The sequence below is a fragment of the Ovis aries genome, chromosome 5 (genome assembly GCF_016772045.2).
Source record: "Ovis aries strain OAR_USU_Benz2616 breed Rambouillet chromosome 5, ARS-UI_Ramb_v3.0, whole genome shotgun sequence".
In the NCBI taxonomy this organism is placed as follows: domain Eukaryota; kingdom Metazoa; phylum Chordata; class Mammalia; order Artiodactyla; family Bovidae; genus Ovis; species Ovis aries.
Genome location: NC_056058.1, coordinates 102,065,024 through 102,089,859, shown reverse-complemented (window position 1 = coordinate 102,089,859; position 24,836 = coordinate 102,065,024).

Here is a 24,836-nt window from a genome sequence, read left to right as displayed (position 1 = left end):
CATGTGAATATAGTTTTGTGTGTGTATAATTGCACTATAATCTTTTCCAGAGCAACCCACCATTGTACGCTTAGGAAGTTTGTTTTGTACGTATAAGAAGACCCATTGTTCCTTTTTGTTGTTGTTAGGTGGACGTGAGTCTGCATGAACTCCGGGAGTTGGTGATGGACAGGGAGGCCTGGCGCGCTGCAATTCATGCGGTCGCAAAGAGTCGGACACGACTGAGTGACTGACCTGAACTGAACTGATATCTAAGCCACTGTTTTATAATAGTTCCCCCTGCATTTCCCCACCTTGCCCTGTTGATTTAATTGTACTGTACTAATTAACATTGCTCAAGGTTTTCTCCATGTATCTTGCCCTCCTGAGTATGAGAGATTAGTTACTCATATCTTCCCTTACAGAAGCCAGGTTTCCTCTCATAGGTGTGCAGCTCACAACTATGACATATAGACGGTGTATACAAAATAATCTCTCTGTGTCATTTAAAATATATAAATTCAGTGAACAACTTATGCTTAAAGACCTGATACATATAAGGAGTTATGAAAGCTGGTGATGCATCATGAAAGGGGTACCCATGCACTGTTATTGGGTTTTAAGAGAATAAAAAAGTCATAGTTTTCCCCTAGCAGGAACAGGTAAGAAAAGTTAAATTATAAAAGCACCAGTAACAATGCATTTTGAGAACTGACTATTTGACATTCAGAGAGCCTGAAGGACTGGATGAAAGAGAATAGCACAAAGACACTGTGGCATTATCCAGAACAACGGTGTTCTAAATTTGGGGAAAATAAATTCCAAATTTTCATTTTGAATTTTGGCCAGTGTGTAAAGTAAGACAAAAATTTTCACTGGAAACTAGTTAGAAGGTTTATTTGGTGGCATATTGTAGACAGTCATTTATAGAAGGGCAGCAGGATTTTAATCTTTTATCTGGTCAATTGGAAACCAAGGAAAAATGAGAATCATATTGTACTATCATATGTGTTTTATAACTTTATATTATAATATGATTTTATGAAATAATCAAATACCAAGTATTTCTTACATAATTACATGCATGAAGTCATACCTAAATAAGTCATATATAAGACAAAACAAAAACTAGGAAAATGAATATATATATACATGGCCCAGAATTAATAGCAGAAGAAAAAAAATACAGTGACATAAATTATTATGCACAAAACCAAGAAAATATGTTGCTTGACCATTTTATACAGCGTGGTAGGGAATCACAAAGCCTAGGGAAAAAATAGACAATTCTAAATATGTAAGATAAAAAGAAAGATAGACATCGGAGACGTCACGAAGAGTTTTTGATGTGTTAAACAATGGTTAGAGTTTGAGCACAACAGGAGACTGAACTTTATTTCACATTTTGGCTTGCTCATCACGCGAATTTAAGTAGTTCTGACTTTGAATGAAAACTGTAAGTTGAAAACCTTCCAAGCTGTCTGTAGCTTCCCTGCTCTGGATTCACTCAAAGGTAATAATAGGGGTTATCTCATTGTATGAGAAAATGGAAGGAGATAGAGAGATGGTGCCAAGATAACAAGAAAGTCTTCATTATTCGCTGAAGTTTGCAGTGATTATGCTTGAAGGGAGGCTTTTATGCTGCACAATCACCTTCCTTCGCACGGCCCTGTCCTTTACCTTGGATCTAAGGCACTCGAGACTACCAGAGACGGATGTGCTCCCATTTTGAAACTTCACTGATGTTCATTCTGCTTAGAAATTTTATAGAGTCTGACGAATCTTACTTCTTACAATCTGATTTATTTTAACATATATCATTTTATTTTATCTCCATTTGACAGAAGTTTTTTTTTTTTTAATGTTCATCTTTTAATTGGCATATGGCCCAAATAAGTTTTATGAAAAATGATAGAGATGATAGAGAGGCTCTCTAGAGTTTTTAATTAGGTCAAGTCAATTTTCTCTTCTTCTTAAGCCAAGGGCATCATTATTAGAAAGTGCCAAATGTGATACAGGATTTCAAAAGCAGCACAATCAATGGTTTTCCCATTGTCAGGGAATAATAGAGCTGAAGCTTAATTACATTTCAAAAATGAATAGAAAAAAATCTTGAGGTACAGTAGCCTTTTATTGTAGGTTTTCTGAGACCAAAATTTATAAAAGTAGAGATAAAATTTGTCGATCTTCTCTGTTTAATATGTTTTGTAGACTCATCAGTCTTCTGCTGAGAAGGGCTATAACGTTGCGATAGTTCAATGCTGTGCAGTCATTATGACTTGAAATAGGTAGATGTTATTTGATTTTAAGTAACATTTTTGTCTGTTTCTTTATACACAAAGAAAGATTAATTCACCTAAAATATTTCCATGGTACTTTCAGCACTGTACTTTGCACATTTCTTTTACTGCAGAGAAGTTAAAATATGTACTATAAAATCTCCTGTGTGCACTAAGCTGGATTCTGCCTCTGGTTAAAAAACAAAACAAAACAAAACAAAACAAAACAAAACACAAATGCAAAACAGACGCAAAACAAAGGTTATATTTTGGCCAAAATTCAGTTCACTTAAGATCGTTTTCTGAATTAAGATAATTTTCTGAATTAATCTAATTAAAAAACCTAGTGATAAACCGTTGCCTTTTAATATTTGTAGTATCACTACTAGTAAAATCCTATATAGAAAACCTCTCAATGTTTAAATGCACAAAGCAAATATTCACACATAGCATATATCTCACTTACTATGTATATAACAGGTTTTAGAGCCAGTGTAATTATACTTAAAATGTGCGTAGGTAAGAAAATTGAAACTAGCAGTGTTAAATACCTTGCTTATGATTGTACATGGTTAGTAATCTGGGTGTTTGTGTATGTGTGTGTTTAATAGAGATGAGAGAGACGCTCTAAGACTTGGGCTCAGTCCTTCAGATACTTGCCTGTGAACATTTCAGTCCAGATATAATTCAGTGGCACCTTGCGGGGGAGGAAATGAAAAACGGAGGAGAAGCTGTTTCTGATCTAGAGGGAGAGCCCTGCTCAGAACTTCATGTGAAGAAGAGAGGCAAGCTAAATAGCACTGCAGCTGGAGCTGACTCTTCCAAATGGGGGTGTTTCTCAAGGCACAGAATAAGCCAGCAGCTTGTACCTCTGCTTTATTTCACGGATTAAGTGTGACTCCTTAAAAAAATAAGGGATCTGCATGAGGATCAGACTCTTCCTGCTTTGCCAGCTACCTGACTTCTTCTTCCCCTATTGCTTTTTTCTGACCTTTTCCAGTTTTTCTAGCCTTTCTAGAAATAGACAAGGAAACAGATCCTTCCTTCCATTACTAGAATGTCTCAAAAGTGGATTATACTTTTCCGAAGGAAGGCTGTTAAAATCATTTACCTTAAGGTATTGATAAAATAACATAAAATAACCTATAGAAATACATAAGACTTTTATTTTTATTTTACTTTTTAAGTTTACCCATCATTTAATGTAATTTTAAAATGTTATTTAATTTTCTTTAAATTTTATAGTGGAATATAATTGATTAACAATTGTATTAGTTTCAGGTATAAAGCAAATTGAATCACTTATACATATCTATGTATCTATTCTTTTTCAAATTTTTTTTTCCCATTTAGGTTATTACAGAATATTGAGCAGAATTCCCTGTGGTATATAGTAAGTCCTTGTTGGTTATTACAAGTCAATCCCAAACTCCCAATCTTTCCTTCCCCCACCTTCCCCCCGGTAACTGTAAGTTCATTCTCTAAGTCTGTGAGTGCACTTCTGTGTTGTAAATGTGTATTTGTGTTATTTTCTTTAGATTCACCATATATGCAATGTCATACGATATTGGTCTTCCTCTGACTTATGCCACGTAATATGATCATCTTCAGGATTGTCCGTAACAATTTCTAATGTTAATGATTCAAACTCAGAACAATCGGCATATAAACACATTTATTTTGAAGAATCCAAAATAAAATTTAAAATTGCTTATTTGTTTGTAAAATATGTTTTATACAATGGTCCTATGTATGTAATTATTTGAAAATTAAGTACACTGAATTCAGAGAAATAAGCAAAAGTATCTGCATGGAAATTGCAACCCTTTTCATATATATCTATGGAAAAGTCTTGTTGAATGAACCAATAACCATAAGATACAATAAGAAATATTTTGGTCTCACATTGCCCTTTAAAATTCTAAATGTATCTTTCATCGTAAATCATAATATGTGTAGGCCTCTTGAGTCCTCTGCTTTCTCTAAGATAACATAGATTTTTATGGTCACTTTAAAAAGCAAAATTTGAATTATCAATAAAAATGCTAGCAACATGTGATAACTAATTTAATGTGAAATCACCTTGTCTTCCCAGATGAAGCTAAATATTGGCTCACATCTCTTTTGCCGAAGCTTTAATCAGAATGATCTCAGGCCACAAGTCCTCCTCTGGGGTCCATATCTTTTCCCACAAGGTCTATGCGCGTGTCGCGTCATCAGAGGGGTGTGCCGTCGCTTCCCGCATGAGCCTCTCTGCTCCTGTTGCGATGGTGCTGTAGCCAGCCTCTCTTCTTTCAGTGTGCTTACACGTGTCCACACCTCAACATGCTGTGTCCACACCTGAGAATACTGTGCCCACTAATGGAGGGGACACGTGCCACATTCCCATAGAAAGCCCACTCAGCGGACTTGAGGTGAAGCGCAGCCAGCTCCCTTCTGCTGGAGAGCAATTCACAAAACTTTCCAAACAAATTCAACTCAAAACCCCAAAGCTCTCCAGTCTCTCAAAAACCTTATCCTTGTCTTCTCTCCTTGTTAGTGAGTAACTTTTAGGAAGTTTGTGACCCCTTGCTACAAGGTCTGTCGTTGTGGACGGTTTCACCGATCGCTTTGGAAAGGAGTAGCATCCCTTGCCTCCATGACTCAGTTGAACCTGAGTTGGAAAGAGTTCCTGTTAACTTGATATATACAGATAGAATTACAGGAGACAGGTGTTTAAGATAGAATGCAGCATCTATTGAATTCAAATTAAACATACAAAAAAGCATTAGTTAAAAATTAAAAAAAGAACTGCTATAGACTGATCCTGTACAGCTCGTATATTTTCAAGAACCCTTTCTTGTAGATTTATTTTGTGAAATTTCCTCAAATTTTATTTCCACCAGTTTTCTTTCTCAGAAATAATACTTTATTATTTTTTTCAACTTTGCCTTATGAAAATGTTCAAGCATCGAATACCTGAATGTTGGTGTTTGCATGTATGTGCATTTTATAGAATCAATAACAGTTACTGTCTTTTCATATTTGCTTTACCCCTCTATTTTTTTTTTCCTGAATCATTTGAAAGTAAGCTGCAGATTTCTACCAGACCCAGGTTAGGGAACTTCCCAGAACTTCTCATCCTCTGTTTCTCAGGCCTCAGCTTTGTCTGTTTCCCAACCAGAACAGCTTTCTCAAAGCAACGTGCCATTCAGTGGTTGTCAAATTGTGGACCCTGGCACTCCCGTAGACCAAAGAGATGCATAAGCAGTGCCTGCGTGGAGGAGCCTCTATGCATGCCCCCTGGCCAGACTGGGCTGCAAAGGTTGTGGTTTCACCAGACGCTGCCCGTTGGCCAAGTGATACGACCTGGAAATTAGGCAGAGTTCAGACTGGTGGATCTGACTCTAACAGTGAGGCATGGGAATGGGAGGGAAAGAGCAGTTGATAATTAGCTTTTCCTCTCCCTCTTTTGCTGCCTATTTCAAGATTCAGCAGATTTGCACAGGCTGTCTGGAGATGGCCAGTGAGGCCAATAACCGTTTGTGAGACTGTGGCCAGTTCAATAACGCAGCACTGAGGAATCCCTCTCCTTCTTCTCCTGTCTCATTTTCCTGTTTCTCTCAGGCCGCTTCTCTAAAATTATACCCCTGTCCTCATGAAGTGTTAACATATATTCTTTTTTATTTTTTCCCCCTAGGACTTGTTCTTAAGGGAGTTAAGAATTCCTACAAGTAGCACCAAGAATGGTGCTAGAAAGTGGACTCTTGGGGTCCAGATTTTGAACCCGTATTGCTTTCCAGTCTGAAGGCAACAGAAACCACAATGCTATTGGTGAAGAAATGGTGATTATCCCTCAGATGCAGTGACATCATGGTGGCATAGGTGTCGAAAATATAGTAGGAGATCAGGTAACTGCTACCCATGACTGATGGATCTGACACAATTATGACTACAAAGATACTAGCGTGGCTTGACTGTTTCTAATGGTAGCAAAAGTCTGGAAAAGATTGACAGGTGAATGGCAGTATATTGTCATCTTAAAGGCAGACACAGAAAACCCAGTCAATCAGTCGTATCCGACTCTTTGTGATCCCATGAACTGTAGCCTGCCAGGCTCCTCTGTCCATGGAATCCTCCAGGCAAGAATACTAGAGTGGTTAGCCAGTCATTCCCTTTAACAGAGACTCAACTTCCTCTAATCTTAGAGTGGATTCTGCTCCTGGAATGCCCTAGGCTCTAACAGACCTTGAGCAACTAAACTTGAAACATCAAAGAAATGAGAGGAAGAACAGCCAATGCTGAGCTGGCTGATATCAGATCAACTGAGTCATATGTTTTGCAAGAGCAGAAGCAGCAATTGCCCGTTAAAAATAGAAATGGTAGATGAAGGATCAGACCTAAGCCTTTCCAGATGGCACGAAAAAATTAGATGAATCAGTGGTCTGGTTTCCCTTGTCACTTACTTATCTTGCTCCCAGAACACGCAGTGGTCTCCTAGGACATTGTCTATGATCAATTGCAGAGGAAGAAAGGACTTAGGTCTAGCTTACAAGTAAAAAGATGTGATATGCCAGCTCTAGCCAGGAATAGACTGCTCTGGATTATAGCTGTTCTCATGGATTGCCGTGAAGAGAAGCAGTGAGAGATTCAGAGTGCAGACTGTGAGTGGTACCCTTGATTGACCGTTTAAGGAGAGACAGAGGTGAGTTGAGACAGAAATCAGAACTGACTTCTCAGCTGTAATAAATGATTGGGACATTGGTCAGAAGCTTGGGAAAACAACTTCGAGTGGTCAGGAAATGCTCTATGAGACCTATTTATTTGAATGGACTTGGGAATGGGGGATACTTGTACGGATATTTCTCTCCCACTCTAGTGACTACCAGGGAGCATTTACTCAAGGAGGATGTTATGAGCAGGTGAGCAGGACAGCCCATCCTATGGAGGTCAAACGAGACTCCCCAGGGCATTCACTGATACCGACAGATCCCTCTGTTAGCAAGATGGAGATCAGTTGCTTCGACTATGGTATATCCAAATTACTAGCATCAGAGGCTTATCTTACGTCCTCGATGATTGCTCAGGAAACCAGCTACCTAAATTGGATCTTGACAGTTATTATGAATTCCTTCTGGTCTGGAGGGGGCAGTGATTATCCTCACTGAAGTGAACTTATACTCTAGACTTGATCTTTCCTTCTCTGACTTTGAAACTTTCAAGTGTTACCACCACTTTAGGACTTACTGAATGACAGACAGCGTTCATATTGTATCCTTCAGAGCATTGATTCAGATCAAAGAATTTGTTCTTGGCAAAGAAAATATTGACTTATAGTCATGGAACATACTGTTTTTTTTCCCATTTTATTCCAAACCCCAGAAATTGCTGGCTTGAAATAAATCACAAAATAGCCTGTCAGTGATAAAACTAAGGTGCTAATTTCAAGCAACACTTTGCGCATTTGGTGTATAGTCTTACAGGCTGTGATATAGGCACTTAATAAACAGGAAATGCACAGTGCTGTGTCTTTAAGAGCTGAAATATGTTAGTTCAAGAATCCAGAGATAGAAATAGCATTGTTCCTTTTTATTACCAATCCTTTTTAATTGTTCTCTTCCTTGAAAAGTAGGCTTTGCTGGGTTACAAATCCTGATTTACAGATAGGAAAGTGTGCCTCTGCCAAAAGACAGAGAATTCCACTAATTGGAAACTTTCATTAACTGACCATCTATGAATTTTTCATCCTATTGAATTATTAGACAATGACAAGAATACTGATATTACCATAGTAAATCAACTTGGTTTCTGTTGAAAAGTTGGTTGTCACAGAAAAGTTGATCAGGAAAGAATATGGTTTTGAATCCAAAGGATCTACCTGGATTACAGCTAATGATAGATCTAAATGGAAAAATTATAAAAAACTGTGGATCAACTGAGATTGAGCAATTAATATTTTAGAATATTTGGAGAAGAAACTCTGGAATAGCCTACCAGGCAAGCAACCTAGACTGTCTCAACAGCTAAGAGCTACAGTGAGAGCCAGACAGGTGTGAAGAAATATAGAGTGAGAGGTGCAGATAGGAAAGAGAAAATGTCAGTTTTGACCCAGAACCAGATGAACATGAGGACAGTAACTTGCTTTGTTAATCTTAGCAAATCTCCTATGTAGCCTTAGCCAGTCTCCTATTCAGAGACTGCAACTACACCTCACCTTGAAAAATCAGGCATTGCAAATCATCTGCTACTCCAGACTTGCCTGGTTTCTCCCACCACCCGCATGGCTGCTTGTCTTGCTGTCTGACCAGAGTGGAGTTCACGAGTGTCCTGAATATTTCCGGGATCTTAAAGCACCAGCCTATGTTGCCCACATTGCTTGTATCACAGACCAGAGAATCTCATGTGTGTGCCATCTGCTGACAGGAGAAATCCGTGACCAGGCCCTTACTGGACTGCACCCACTGAGAATTTTACGTCACCATGGGTTCTCTGGTGGGACAGAGATGCAACCTCATTGGTGTGAGTGACTCCTAGTGGCACAAACAGGGAGCCATGCTATTTTACCATATTACTTTACGCATATCATATGAGCTCAGATCCTCTGAGTCTTGTAAGAATGAAAGCTGTCTTATATCCAGGGACCTTTTAAATTGCATGCTCCACTTATTGCTTATCTTATTTTTATCTTTCTCCTTGATTGCAGAAATTCATTGAAAACTCTTATGTTGTTAGATCAATTTCTATTCTCTCTGTATTTTAGTTTTAATTATTTTACTATCATTTAATAAGTTGGCAATGGCAATCCACTCCGGTACTCTTGCCTGGAGAATCCCAGGGACGGGGGAGCCTGGTAGGCTGGAGTCCATGGGGTCGCTAGGAATTGGACACGACTGAGCAACTTCACTTTCACTTTTCACTTTCATGCGTTGGAGAAGGAAATGGCAACCCACTCCTGTGTTCTTGCCTGGAGAATCCCAGGGACGGGGGAGCCTGATGGGCTGCCGTCTCTGGGGTCGCACAGAGTCGGACACGACTGAAGCGACTTAGCTGCAGCAGCAGCAATGAGTTCTCAAAAAAGAAAGATTAAAAATATCACTTATAGAAATGTGACCTGAAGTTGTGTATCTCACATCTGGCGGCATCCCTTGGCACAAACTCTGCCAGGGGTCACACATAGCTCAGCAGAGCCTGGGAAGGGCATCCTGCAGCTGGAGAACGCTGTGTGAGAAAGCACAGATGGCCCCATTACAAGATGGAAGATTGAATCATGGAGTAATTAGCATTCTCAGTGACGTAGTTCCTCCTAAATTTCAGAGAACTTGATAGCATGTTTAGGGATTCTGAAAGAGGTCATCTTCTCTATTTTGTGGATCACAGTTCTCAACTGTGATCATTTGTTTGTTCTATTGCATTCTTTCTCATTATTTAAATCAAGTCATCTCTTATTTCTTACTTCACAATAAATATTTCAAACATTTTTAGAGTCAGCTTGTAAACTGAATGTTTGTGCTCCCCACAAATTCATGTGTTGAGATCCTAAGTCCCCAAATGGTGGCATTAGTGTTGGGGACCTTTGGGAGGTAATTAGGTCATGAGAGTAGAGCCCTCGCAAAGGGATGTGAGAGCTGGACCATAAAGAAGGCTGAGTGCCAAGGAATTGATGCTTTAAAAACTGTGGTGCTGGAGAAAACTCTTAATTCTCTAATCTCTTAATTCTCTAATTTGTTGTTTTAATTTTTTTTTCTTAACCCAAATTCACCTTTTTATATCATTCTATTATTTTATCACCTTACTTTGGACCTCTAGTGTTAATGAATTTTCTTAATGAGTTTCTCTTCTGTATTTAATTTGTGGAAATTTGCATTTTTTCTTCTCTGTCATTGCATATTTTCTGTTCAACTTGGTCTGTTTTATACTTTTTTAAAAGAGAAATTGCTTACCTTTTAAATTTTTCTTTTTTCCTTTAGAAAAGTAGCTCATACTTGCTTTGTGCCACAGGTTTTTTCTTCCTAATCTTCTCAACATTAACATGGTAACCTTTGTTCAGATTTTCAAATTGTTCTGACTTAATGTGTGTCCTACATGATATTCTTCCCAGTATAAATGAGAACTGTTTACTCTCTGAATAGCAATTTAAGGATGGAGTGTGTGTTATGTATCCTCTGCCACTGTGAAGAAGCAAAACTAAATGAGGAAAAATAATCAGTAGGCGTTAAATGCAGGCCTTTCTTGCAGGAGTGGGCAGTGCTATTATCTGATGGGTTATGTTCCTCTGCCCCAGATTTCTCATGTTGAATCTCTAACTCCCACAACTCAGAATGTGAGTATATTTGGAAGTAGCGTCTGTCTAGTCAAAGCTATGTGTTTTTTTCAGTATTCATGTAGGAATGTGAGAGCTGGACAATAAAAAAGGCTAAGCACTGAATAACTGATGCCTTCAAACTCTGGTGTTGGAGAAGACTCTTGAGAGTCCCTTGGACTGCAAGGAGATCAAACCAGTCCATCCTAAAGGAAATCAATCCTGAATATTCATTTGAAGGACTGATGCTGAAGTTGAAGCTCTAATACATTGGCCACCTCATGCAAAGAGCTCACTCATTGGTAAAGACTCTGATGCTTGGAAAGATTGAAGGCAGGAGGAGAGGGGACAACAGAGGATGAGACAGTTGGATGGCAGATGGCATCACTAACTCAATGGGCATGAGCTTGAGCAAACACCAGAAGATGGTGAAGGACAGGGAAGCCTGGTGTTCTGCAGTCCATGGGGTTGCAGAATGGGACTCAAATAAGTGATTAAACAACAACAAAAGGTCCTTAAAGAGGAAATTATGTTAAAATAAAGGCATACTCACATGGGCCATAATCCAACATGACTGCTGTCCTTATAGGAAGAGGAGATCAGGCCATAGGCATACAGATAGAAAGACCATGTAAAGATACAAGGAGAAGACAGACATCTACAAACCATGGAAAGAGGCCTTAGGAGAAACCAAGCCTGTAACACCTCGATCTCAGACTTCAGGCAACCAGAACTGTGTGAAAAGCATTGCAGTTGTTTAAGCCCACAATCCGTGATACTTTATCAGCCCCAGAAAACTGACACAAATGCTTTCTGCTTTCTCTTCCAAAACTGTCTCAAATATCTTATGCGCTTTTCAATAAATAGTATTGGTTGTATCATTTTCCAATGAATGTGTATAGTCTTGTTGTTTAGAAATTCAGCTCAGTTCACCATGCAGAAATGATACAGTGCCTTCTCTTGCCTCCGTTAAAATGCTCACATTATGTCATAGGAAGGTCTAATACAAAAGATATTTTGAGTCCCTCCAGAGCTGCCAGCTCTTCCATTCTGCATTCTTGTGTTTATAGCTCGAAGTATTTGTTTTAATTTTCAGAATTTTGACAATTAAATTTTGTTTTCTGTTGCAGCTCTGCTTAGAATTAAATGTGTGGCCAGGCTGGAAATATCTTCTTTCTCTCTTCTTAAATTTCAAATAGAAATCATATTTCATTACCTTATTCATTTCTGCTTTTGCAGCTTTCTTAATTATTGTCTAAGTCGGTTTAAGCGGCTATAACAAAATGCCACAGACTAGGTAGCTTATAAACAACGGGAATTTACTTCTCACAACTCTAGATTTCCTAGAGTCTGGGAAACCTAGGTTCGAGGAGCCTGCATGGTTGCGTTTTGGTGAGGGTCTTTTCCCCGATTCATAGCTGGCTTCTTTCAGTGTCTGCTCACATGGTGGAAGGGGTTAGGGAGCTCTGTGGAACCTCATTTTTAAGGACACTGATCTCATTCATGAGGGCTCCACCCTCGTGACCTAAGCACATTTCCAAATGCCCCATCCCCTAAGACCATCATTTTGGGAGTTAGGATCTTAACATATGAATTGAAGGGGGACCCACACATTCAGACTAAAGCAGTTATTTTTATTTTATTATTTTATTGGGCTATGCTGGGTCTTCTGGTGGCAGTGAGTAGGGCCACTTTCTAGTTGCAGTGCACAGGCTTCTCGGAGCCATGGCTTCCCTTGAAGCACAGCACAGACTCTAGGGTGTGCAGGCATCCGTAGTTGCAACACGTGGACTCAGAAGTTGCATCTCCTGGGCTCTAGAGCAAAGATGCAATAGTTGCGGTGCACAGGCTCAGGTGCTCCATGCCATGTGAGATCCTTCTGGATCAGGGATCAAACCCATGTCTCCTGCACTGGCAGGCAGATTCTTCACCACTGACCCACCAGGAAGCTCACCTTATTCTTATATCTTAAATGCTAGAAACAGGGGCATATTGTGAATTCAGCCATGAATATACTACATATAGCATTTCAAGTACAACTTCACTGCATTGTCATCTTTACACAAAATTCTTATAGATCATAATTAATATCAAGTATCAGCTGACTATTATCTTGCCTTCCTAGAAATTTGATGTGACTGGGACATGATGGAGTAGGTCCTGTCTGTTTCAGATGTGTTCACAGAGAATAAATTAATGTTTTCCCCTCCAGGAAACAGAAATGTTCAGAATCATTTTACTGACCTTAGAATTACACTTACACAGCTGTATTTAATCAATTGTTTTCTGTTGTCAATGCTGATGACAATGTTTCTCCCAGTGAAAGTCATTTTTTGCAGTAAGAACTGACCCAACATCCTTTCTATTTATCACTTTCTACCTTCACAGTTTATTCAAAGTTACAGGTGAAAGCAGCTCCAACAGGACCGTATATCCCCTTAAATCACTCTTTTCAGACATTGCTTCTACAGGCTTCCAGCTCTCTGAGGGTTTGCAATTCCACAAAAATGACGTGGAAAAGCCTGTCATATGATCATCATGGAATCTTTATGAAGGGAGCTTCAAACACCCCTCACAGGCTCATCTTAACTAATAAAGGGCAACATCCTCTGCACATCTTGCCTCAGGTGATACTCAGATGTCGGTGCAGCATCTTTGGAAAGAGAATTCTTGAGTTGTGATGAAACCCTGAGATTTTTACCCTGTTTCTGTGAGCAGGTGATTTTCTGTTTGTTATTATTTAAAGGCAGAGTATTTGGAAGCATTTTGGTCCATAGAGCAATCTAGAATATCTGAGAGGATTTTCACACATTTTTTTCAGAGATTAGATAAGAAATAAACACAAGCACTCATGTTTTTACCCAACTGAGTGATTTTATACTGGTACTTAAAAGATAAAAATAATTGTCTAAATTGCACAGAAAAAGGTCACATTTTGTTGGTAACTTTAAAAACAGCACATTCCAATTGAGAATATTGGTATGATTCTTGGCAGTAATTCTAATTACTGAAATTTAAAATGAGCAATTATCTAAACAGTGAAAGAAATCTTCATTGCAATATTTATAATAAAAAATAATCCTTATTAACTTAAAATAACAATATAAAAGGAAGCTTGAGAAAAGGAAATGTGCTTACTGTGTTGTTTATAAGCATGTATAAATTAAAGAGATTTAATTTGATCTGAAAAATGTTTTCTAAATAAACTGAAAATTCTAATCAAAATATTTGTACTATGAACAACGGACAAGAAGGCCTTAAAACCAACTGGAAAGATCAAAATGTTCATCCCATAAAAGTGAAAGCTAAGATTATCTTGCATCTCCAGCTCCAACGTGTAATAAAGTTGGAGGATAATTGCTTGAAATATAATGTGTACAGATTAGCTTTTCCATGGTAAAAGAAGGCAGCTGGAGCTCCTGGCTCTTCTATGTGATTAGCGTCCAATTAACTGTGTAGTCTGTGGCAGACTTCACTACCTTGTTCATAGGTCACTAATCCTTTCAATGAGAATGTTACTAAGTCTTTCATTTAGCTCTATTTCGATTCTGTCATAACTTCACTCGTCCTTCACTTTGGTTCACCTCCCCTCTGTTCGGCTGCATCATTCCTGTACTCTGTGCAGCTGAAGGAACTGACGAGATCAGATATCATGAGACAAGATGAAGAACACTGAAGCCTCAGACACTGCGGGCAGACAGTAGGAGGCATTGAGTCTTCAGGAGGCCCTTATGACTTAAATCTCTTTTAGAAGGTGCCATCCTAGATAAAAGTGTTTTACCGTAAAATAAAATTTCTTTTTTTTTTTTGTATGTTGAGTTTTTAAAATTAATTTATTTATTTTGATTGGAGGCTAATTACTTTACAATACAGTAGTGGTTTTTGCCACACATTGACATGAATTAGTCATGGGTGTACATGTATGGAATATTACTCAGCTATTAAAGAGAATGCGTTTGAATCAGCTCTAATGAGGTGGATGAAACTGGAGCCTATTATACAGAGTGAAGTAAGTCAGAAAGAGAAATACCAATACAGTATATTAACGCATCTATATGGAATTTAGAAAGATCGTAACAATGACCCTATATATGAGACAGCAAAAGAGACACAGATGTAAAGAGCAGACTTTTGGACTCTGTGGGAGAGGGCGAGGGTGGGATGATTTGGGAGAATGACATTGAAACATGTATACTATCATGTAAGAAACGAATTGCTAGTATAGGTTCGATACAAGATACAGGATGCTTGGGGCTGGTGTGCTGGGATGACCCAGAGAGATGATATGGGGAGGGTGGTAGGAGGGGGGTTCAGAGTTGGGAACTCATGTACACCTATGGTGGATTCATGTCAATGTATGGCAAAACCAATACAGCATTGTAAAGTTAAAAAAAAAAAGAGTACCTATCCTTAGATATCAAGCGGAATCTTACTGTATCTGTGTGTGACTGACTGGCTTATTTTCACTTAGCACAGCGCCCCCAAGTTTCATCCATGCTGTAGAACATATCAGAAAGGCTACATCAAAATATTTTTCCTTTTTGAGGTTGAGTAACTTTCTGATATATTTATATACCACATTTAATTTATCCATTAATCTACTGATGGACATTTAGGGGGCTTCTACCTTTTGGATATTTGTAAAAGAAAATACTGCTATTAACATGAGTACATAAATATCTCTTTAAAATCCTGATTTCAATTCTGAAAGTGGAATTGCTGGATCATCTGATAATTCACTTTTAAATATTTTGAGGACCTGCCATGTTGTTGTCTGTATTGGCAGCGTCTTCCAACATTCCCACCAACAGCGCATATGAGCTCTAATTTCCCCAGATCCATACCGACCCTTGCTATTTCCTGGACTTTGTTGTTAATTTCTGCTTGTTTTTGGTTTTTGCATAGTCATTGCCCTAACGAGGAAGGATGGCATCTCACCGTGGTTTTGATGTGCAGTCAGTGATTCATGATGTTGAACATCTTTCCATGTACTTGTCAGCTACTTTTATATCTTCTTCGAAAGAGTGTCTATTCACATGTATTGCCCATTTTTAGTTAGCTTTTTTGTTGTCATTGCTGAATTGTAGGGATTCTTTTTATAGTCTTCTTCAGATATACAATTTGGAAGTATTTTCTCCCTTTCCCTAGATTGTCTTTTCACTTTGTTGATTGTATCCTTGAAGCATTGAAATTTTAAATTTTCATATGGTCCAATTTCATCTATTTTACTGAGTCATAAGAATTTTGAATTATTGGAGTTGTTATAGAAGTATTAGACTTATTCTTGCTACTCATGTAAGAACAAAAACTAATTTCATGGGGGTAATTGTGTTATAAATATAACAGCTAATTTGAAGTTAAGTGTCTAGAATATGAACTTGAAGAAACTGAGACCATTCTAAAATATAGATCATTAGCTAAACAAGTAATTGTTGGATAGCAGGAAGGTGAGACTATTTTAATCAATATTGGGTATTTGCTTCTACAAATTTGCATATTGATCTTACAAGATCACCATGCCTATTTATTTAGTTTGCTACTATTGTATTTATTTGGCATGTTTTGATTTGTAAATTCGATTTGATTTTCCCATGCACCTGGGCAGCATGAGATCAGCTTATTCAAATTTTCTTCTTTAGTCTAGACTATTCATTCAGGTTCATCATCTGACTATTAGGAAATTTGGCTAACTTTGACTGAAAATGTACTTGCTAAAAACTGGCTTACTTAATGCTACATGATATAGTGGCCTTTAAAATATTTTGTTCACTAAATAGTTAAATGAATTATAATTGCTTAAAGAACAGTGGTACCTTGTCTTTGTCAGAGTTAATAGTCAACAGAGAGATTCTTGGGTTAAATGAAGACTAATGTTCAAATAAATGAAGTGTAATTGGCAACAATTTTTCATTCTGCTAATTCTTTCCATAGCAATTTCAGATTCTGAAATGTGACAATTTAGACCTAGAGTGTTCAAGATTTTCTGTTAATACCTGTGGCAATCACTGGTCTGACTTGTAATGACATCCTGCAGACCTTTTAGTAAGAGCTGTAAATTATTGAATAGGGCTCATTTACTGAAATAATCCTTTTTTATATGATACTTTAATTTTGTTCAACCATAACACAATGAAATTCTATACTAAACTGCCTAAATAATATTTTACTAGCCCAATAACATTTTAATTATTTTATAAATTCACACAAGACAAATGTTAAAATGTTTGAGATTCAAAGCAAAATATCACAAAGTATTGTGATTTGCAATTAAGGAGAGAGAAAAAGATTGAAATGAAGACAGAACAATTAGTTTGATTTAGTATTTTCTCCCATTAGACTGGTACTAACACTAAATAAACTCCTGGTGAAGTGTTATTGTTTAGGATATAATTAATAACAAATAGTCTTGCTCTCTGTATCAATAAATCATGTTAAGTGGCATAGCTTTGGGAGATGTAAAACAAACAACTCTTAAAAACAAACATAGTTTTAATGAACTGTGTTGAAAAGGGCAATCAAATCTTTCTATCTTATGTATCCCAACCCTACCTAGGTGTAAAAGATCTGAGCATAATATATAAAAACAAGTGGTAAACCTTAAGATTAAAATTTATTAAGATGACAAAACAGCATATTTTAAGAGACATTAAACACAGACACACATATATATCATACATGTATGTATACATATATATCACACACATATTATATATCATGTATGTGCATCTATCACTAAAAAGTTGAGAAGAATTAAATGTGTTTTGTTGATTCGGGCCCTCTGAGGAGGACACACTGAGATGAGAATAAATGTGCAAGAAATGTATTAGAAATGCTTATAAGGGAAAATATTGAAAGTAGCTAGCTGAGGCTGGGAGAGCTATCAGATGCAAGTATGAGCTAGAGTGAAGGAGAGAGAAGAGAGAAAGAAAGGTTATGGGGAAGCATTGTAGACTGGTGCAACCTGAGAAATGTACAGCAAAATTGTTAGGAAGAACGCAAACCACAGTCATACAGCCGTGGCTCCATGTGCCCCCCAGGAGTGGGCCTGCCACACTCCATCACTAGCTGGGTGCAGTCCATGGGAAGCACGGTCATGGTGGACATATAGCAACAAGTTTCAGAGTGCATCAGGGAGATCTGCTGTCAGTTGCACTTATTTGTAGGAAATCTGAAGCACATCTTCATAGAAAACATGATTGAGGAGCCTGGTGGGCTACAGTTCAAGCAGTCACAAAGAGTCGGACACGACTGAGCGACTTCACTTTCACTTTCAAAACAGTGTACTGATTAAATAATTGACCTGTAACCCATGTAATTTTTTAATAGGGTAAATCTGTATGTATTACATACACAAATCTGTATGTATTACATACATAAATCTGTATGTATTATGGGTTAAATCAATATATTTTTAGTGAGAGAAACAGATTTCAAGTAAGAGTTTATAATGATATCCTATTGGTACAAAAATGACTCATCTTCAAATATACCTCTGTGTATACTCATATACGCAGAAATGGTTTCTGAAAGGTCAAATATAAAGTCAATGACATCGGTGTTGCTAGGCAAATGGGAGCTGAGGTACTGGAGCTCCTACATACTTGTGGGAATGTATGTTTTTAATCTAATCTGACTGCTCTCATCTTTAAAGAATGCTTACTAGGGAATGGCAAACTTCTTCAGTATTCTTGCCTTGAAAACCTCATTAACAGTATGAAAAGGCAAGAAGATAGGACACTGAAAGATGAACTCCCCAGGTCAGTGTGTGCCCAGTATGCTACTAGAGATCAGTGGAGACATAATTCCAGAAAGAATGAAGAGACAGAGCCGAAGCAAGAACAACACCCAGTTGTGGATGTGACTGGTGATGGAAGTGAAATCCGATGCTATAAAGAACAATACTGCATAGGAACCTGGAATGTTAGGTCCATAAATCAAGGCAAATTGGAAGTGATCAAACAGGAGATGGCAAAGCTATGGTTTTTCCAGTGGTCACGTATGGCTGTGAGAGTGGGCCTATAAAGAAAATTGAGCACAGAAGAATTGATGATTTTGAACTGTGGTGTTATAGAAGACTCTTGAGAGTCCCTTGGACTGCAAGGAGATCCAACCTGTCCATCCCAGAGGAGATCAGTCCTGGGTGTTCATTGGAAGGACTGATGTTGAAGCCGAAACACCAACACTTTGGCCTTCTGATGCGAAGAACTGACCCTGATACTGGGAAAAATTGAGCACTGGAGAAGGGGATGACAGAGGATGAGACGGTTGGATGTCATCAGAGACTCAATGGACACGAGTTTGAGCAAGCTCCAGGAGTTGGTGATGGACAGGGAGGTTTGGCATGCTGCAGTCCATGGTGTCACAGAGAGTCGGACATGACTGAGCCCCTGAACTGAACTACTATACTTAATATAGCAAATAATATAATTGACTTTATTCCTTTGATGTTTCCTACTACTTATTATGTGTTTAAATTTGTTATTTTATAATTTCTGCTTTTTTCTCTAGTTTGAAAACAATATCATTTTAATATCTTCATTTTAAGCTTACCTTGAGTTAATATTTTATTTACGGTTTCACTAATTATTGTCTCCCTTTCTTCAGGACTCATGAGAAAACCTTTTCAAAATTATACGATAGAAATTGTTTTTTCTCAACCAAGTTGCTCTCGTCTATGTCTGATTTTTTTTTAGCTCTTTTAAATATGAGATATTTGAACACTTAATGTTCCAGTGGTATTCCTTACCCCTACTAGAAATGAAACTCTGGAAGTTCTATTCCTTTTCTCTCCCTCCATATGTACAATTTCTTGTTTTCTCTAATTAAACGTTTATTTCGAAAATATTTTTAAACATTTCCTTATATCAGTACTCTTTTATTTAATTGCTCTTCTATTTCAAGAATTGTTATGAAGCACTTATGCAATACATTTTCATGCCATCTCATGGTATTATCAACTTTAAGACACAACATTGTTTTAACTACATTATTTTTTTCTCTAAAAAGAATGAACTCCTTCTCATAAAATTATAGCAGAATGCTCCGATTCCTTAGATTTGTTTTAACTTTGTAAAAGCCAAAATAACATTTATAAAGCTATTTAATTAAGAATATTTCTAATATATCACTCAATATATCAAAAAAGTCATAAGCATGATTTAAGGTGTTACTGAAAATTCTTCATTTTCTAAGTCACCTGCTATTAATGCCTTCAACTCAGAGTCATGAATTGTGTACATTTTCCCACAAGATGTCATCATCCTCTGTGGGATTAAGAGTGTTGGTAACGCAGACATCTCAAAAGAGGGGTCTATGCTTGTATTCCGTGGGATGGAAGTTTCCCGTCAGATCAAACGTCTTCTGCTCTTCACATTTCTCTAGCTGCAGATTTGGAAAGGATTCAGACAGACTCTTTGATTCCACACCAACTGAAAGTGTTCAGAAACCTTCGTGCACAATTATTTCACTCTTCTCCGAGGGAGTCTACAAATCCCAGTGGGCCAGATCTGACCTCGGATCCACTTTGTTCTGGTTCTCAACACAGGACTGTCAGCACTGGGATCACGTGCTCACGTCTAACAGAGGAAGGTGATACCGCACCAGCTTTCCAGCAGGGTCTGAGTTCTCCCTTGCCTGTTGGACCCGAATGCTGATTGGCTAAGGAACTACATCCTAGGACTTGGAAGTAAAAATGAACAGGAATGCATCAAGGTTGTCATTTTCCTGGAGCCCTCTGCATATTCACATATTTATATTTTACATATCATTTAGCTTATATATCCTTTCATTTGTTTTTATTATGTCCTGTTTTGTGTTGGTTTTATTCTCTTCGCAAGAAGTTTTTCTTCATGTCATTAACAACACTGTTTACATTTTTATGAAATATAAAGATCCTGTTAAATCCCACTCTTTTATTGAACCTCAGTGTGTCCTATAAATACTATCGAGATTCTCTCCGTCTGTGTCATTGTCAGTGAGCTACTGTGTGTCCTGAGTGTGATGTCTTCTCCCCAGGATACCGTTGAAGGCAGGAAGCAGAGCTCTGAACAGAACCCACCCAGATCCCACCACCTCCACTGCCATCCTTGCTCTTGCCAGCACGGATTCAGAAATCCTTTAGAATAGGCACGTTTCAATAATACTGCATACGCTATGTTTTTATCACCTAAAAAATCCCCTGAGAAAACATAAGTTCCTCTCCCTCTCTTCTCTCCTTCCTTTTCCCAGTCAAGAGACTCCAAGTCATTCAACCATGATTGTCAGGCACACAACTGATATTAAGCTTAGAAAAAACACTTTAACTTTTGCAAATAATGGTAATGCTTTCAGCCTATTTGGCAAGACAACAATTGAGCCTATTATCTAAAGCATACCTGCGATATGACTCACTTCTTTGAAATAAACTTCCCAGTTTCAACTCACTGATATTTTTCCTTGTAGAACATATTTCTACATAATTCATTCTCTCCTTGCAAACGGTGCTATTCTTGTTCCTGTTTAGAGAAGCCAGAGTGACTTTAAAGTTTTGTTTTGTTTTATTTGAATCCCTAACGTTGGTCTCCAGAGTTGGGTTTTTTTTTTTTCTTTCTTTAGATTTCCTGATTTCTTCATTTATCAATAGGATATTTTTAATCATTTTGTAGATTAATATTCATATTTTCTCCATTATCACTTCTGAATTTTAAGCTATAGAGATATTGAGGTTTTAATCTATTAACTCTATATATCTCTGAAGAAAATCACCTTTGCTTTTCTTTTTACAATGTGCTGTTTCTTTCTACAAGGTGCTGTTTCTTTCCTCTTTTCTCTTTGTTGTGTTATACAGTAAACACACAAGTAAAGCCAAGCCCTCTGAAATAAGAATATCACCAGAAAGTAAGATCTTGAAGTACAAAGTTGAATACATTATAACTTATTCCCCTAGAATAATCCTTTCCATAAAGACAGGAACTAAGTAAACGCATTATAAAACTATGTGATGTCCCTTAAATGGTACATTTACCGAAATTACAGAGATGAGCCAAAAAGATATGATGAGTCCCTGGAGTGAATGGGGAACAAGTCATAGGGAAGGAGGTACTCAGAGTTTGGGATTGACATGCAGATGCTGCTGTATTTAAAATAAATAACCAACAAGGACCTACTGTCTAGCACAGGACACTCTGCTCAATATTCTATAATAGCCTAAATGGGAAAATAATTTGAAAGGAAGAAATAAATGTATATGTATAATTGAATCACTTGGCTGTATACTTGAAAGTGACACAGCACTGTTACTCTACTATCCTCCAATAAAAAATAAAAATAAAGTAAAAGCAACATTAATATATAAAAAGGAATTAATGGCATAGAGTGTGATAAGATATAACCCCAAAATGGAATTAATTTTAAACATCTAAAGACTATTAACTATAAAAGGAGAGGAGGAAAATGATAAGTAAAATAAACAGAATGCTTATCCGTGGGGAACTTTCATTCACTAGTCTCTGAAGAAAGAAACATTAGAATGATATAAAGAAAAACCTTATAAAATAAGTGGGAAGTTTCTACACTTTTCACAGAATTATTTTCAGAACCAATTCATGAACATAATGAGGGAACTGCTCTCAGAACTCTGTCCACTTGCCTTTTTACCTCTCAAAGTATTACATAAGTCAATATATCTATTCACTAAACCTTGTTCTAAATAAGATACTTCTACTTAAAGAATTCAAAAAAAAAGAATTCATATCTGAAAGCTAAAAATGTTTCACCATGTAAAACAAGCCAAAATTCTAGCGAGTTCTAAAGAAAATCTCCAATGAGGAGTTTTAAAATGGGGAGGACAAGATTATCAAGATTGGAATCATGTCAGATTGGCAAGATCTTCCATGCGTTTGGAAAAAGTTGCTGTTTTCCAAAATTATACACTCCACACATAAACTAGCATCTCAGTTCATTATTTTAGAACTTCTTTGTCATCACACTGGAAACAGAGTTTAATTAAAGAATTATAGATACATGTGAATTTTCCCCAAAGATCTAGTGTGCTTAAATTCCAGTAGATCAGAGAATCTTTACTACATTTTTTCAAATGTCAGTTTCCTAAATTTTCTGTTTACTCTTCTTTGAATTGTAGCTATTTGCATATTCTTTTTTTTTTTTCTTTTTAGTTTTTTTATTTTTTAACTTTTAAAATCTTTAATTCTTACATGCATTCCCAAACATGAACCCCCTCCCACCTCCCTCCCCATAACATCTTTCTGGGTCATCCCCATGCACCAGCCCCAAGCATGCTGCATCCTGCGTCAGACATAGACTGGCGATTCAATTCACATGATAGTATACATGTTAGAATGTCATTCTCCCAAATCATCCCACCCTCTCCCTCTCCCTCTGTGTCCAAAAGTCCGTTATACACATCTGTGTCTCTTTCCCTGTCTTGCATACAGGGTCGTCATTGCCATCTTCCTAAATTCCATATATATGTGTTAGTATACTGTATTGGTGTTTTTCTTTCTGGCTTACTTCACTCTGTATAATCGGCTCCAGTTTCATCCATCTCATCAGAACTGATTCAAATGAATTCTTTTTAACGGCTGAGTAATACTCCATTGTGTATATGTACCACAGCTTTCTTATCCATTCATCTGCTGATGGACATCTAGGTTGTTTCCATGTCCTGGCTATTATAAACAGTGCTGCGATGAACATTGGGGTACATGTGTCTCTTTCAATTCTGGTTTCCTCGGTGTGTATGCCCAGCAGTGGGATTGCTGGGTCATAAGGTAGTTCTATTTGCAATTTTTAAGGAATCTCCACACTGTTCTCCATAGTGGCTGTACTAGTTTGCATTCCCACCAACAGTGTAGGAGGGTTCCCTTTTCTCCACAGCCTCTCCAGCATTTATTGCTTGCAGATTTTTGGATCGCAGCCATTCTGACTGGTGTGAAGTGGTACCTCATTGTGGTTTTGATTTGCATTTCTCTAATAATGAGTGATGTTGAGACTCTACTACAAAGCCACAGTCATCAAGACAGTATGGTACTGGCACAAAGACAGACATATAGATCAATGGAACAAAATAGAAAGCCCAGAGATAAATCCACACATATGGACACCTTATCTTTGACAAAGGAGGCAAGAATATACAATGGAGTAAAGACAATCTCTTTAACAAGTGGTGCTGGGAAAACTGGTCAACCACTTGTAAAAGAATGAAACTAGATCACTTTCTAACACCCTACACAAAAATAAACTCAAAATGGATTAAAGATCTAAATGTAAGATCAGAAACTATAAAACTCCTAGAGGAGAACATAGGCAAAACACTCTCAGACATAAATCATAGCAGGATCCTCTATGATCCACCTCCCAGAATGCTGGAAATAAAAGCAAAAATAAACAAATGGGATCTAATTAAAATTAAAAGCTTCTGCACAACAAAGGAAAATATAAGCAAGGTGAAAAGACAGCCATCTGAATGGGAGAAAATAATAGCAAATGAAGCAACTGACAAACAACTAATCTCAAAAATATACAAGCAACTTATGCAGCTCAACTCCAGAAAAATAAACGACCCAATCAAAAAATGGGCCAAAGAACTAAATAGACATTTCTCCAAAGAAGACATACGGATGGCTAACAAACACATGAAAAGATGCTCAACATCACTCATTATTAGAGAAATGCAAATCAAAACCACAATGAGGTACCACTTTGCATATTCTTTAATGCTACCCTGCTGCTGCTCCTGCTGCTGAGTCGCTTCAGTAGTGTCCGACTCTGTGCGACCCCAGAGACGGCAGCCCACCAGGCTCCCCGTCCCTGGGATTCTCCAGGCAAGAACACTGCAGTGGGTTGCCATTTCCTTCTCCAATGCATGAAACTGAAAAGTGAAAGTGAAGTCGCTCAGTCGTGTCTAACTCCTAGCGACCCCATGGACTGCAGCCTTCCAGGCTCCACCTTCCATGGGATTTTCCAGGCAAGAGTACTGGAGTGGGGTGCCATCACTTTCTCCGAATGCCATCCTAGAAGTAGTTTTTATTTTATTGAGTAATGATAATTGTGAATGCCTTGGATTATAAGAGCACATGAGTTGACATCTTTGCATCCCACAGACATCGATTGCCTGAGTTCTTGCCAGAGACAAACCGTCATTTTGTTGGTAGCTTACTATCTGAAGTCCTTTGATTAAAGTAACAGCCATACTCTAAATCGCACTCTGTAAAAACGTACATGTTTTATCAATGATCTAGATTACTTACAACTACACAGACTCTTATTTGGTGCCTCTAATAAAATTAATGTATTTCCTGCAG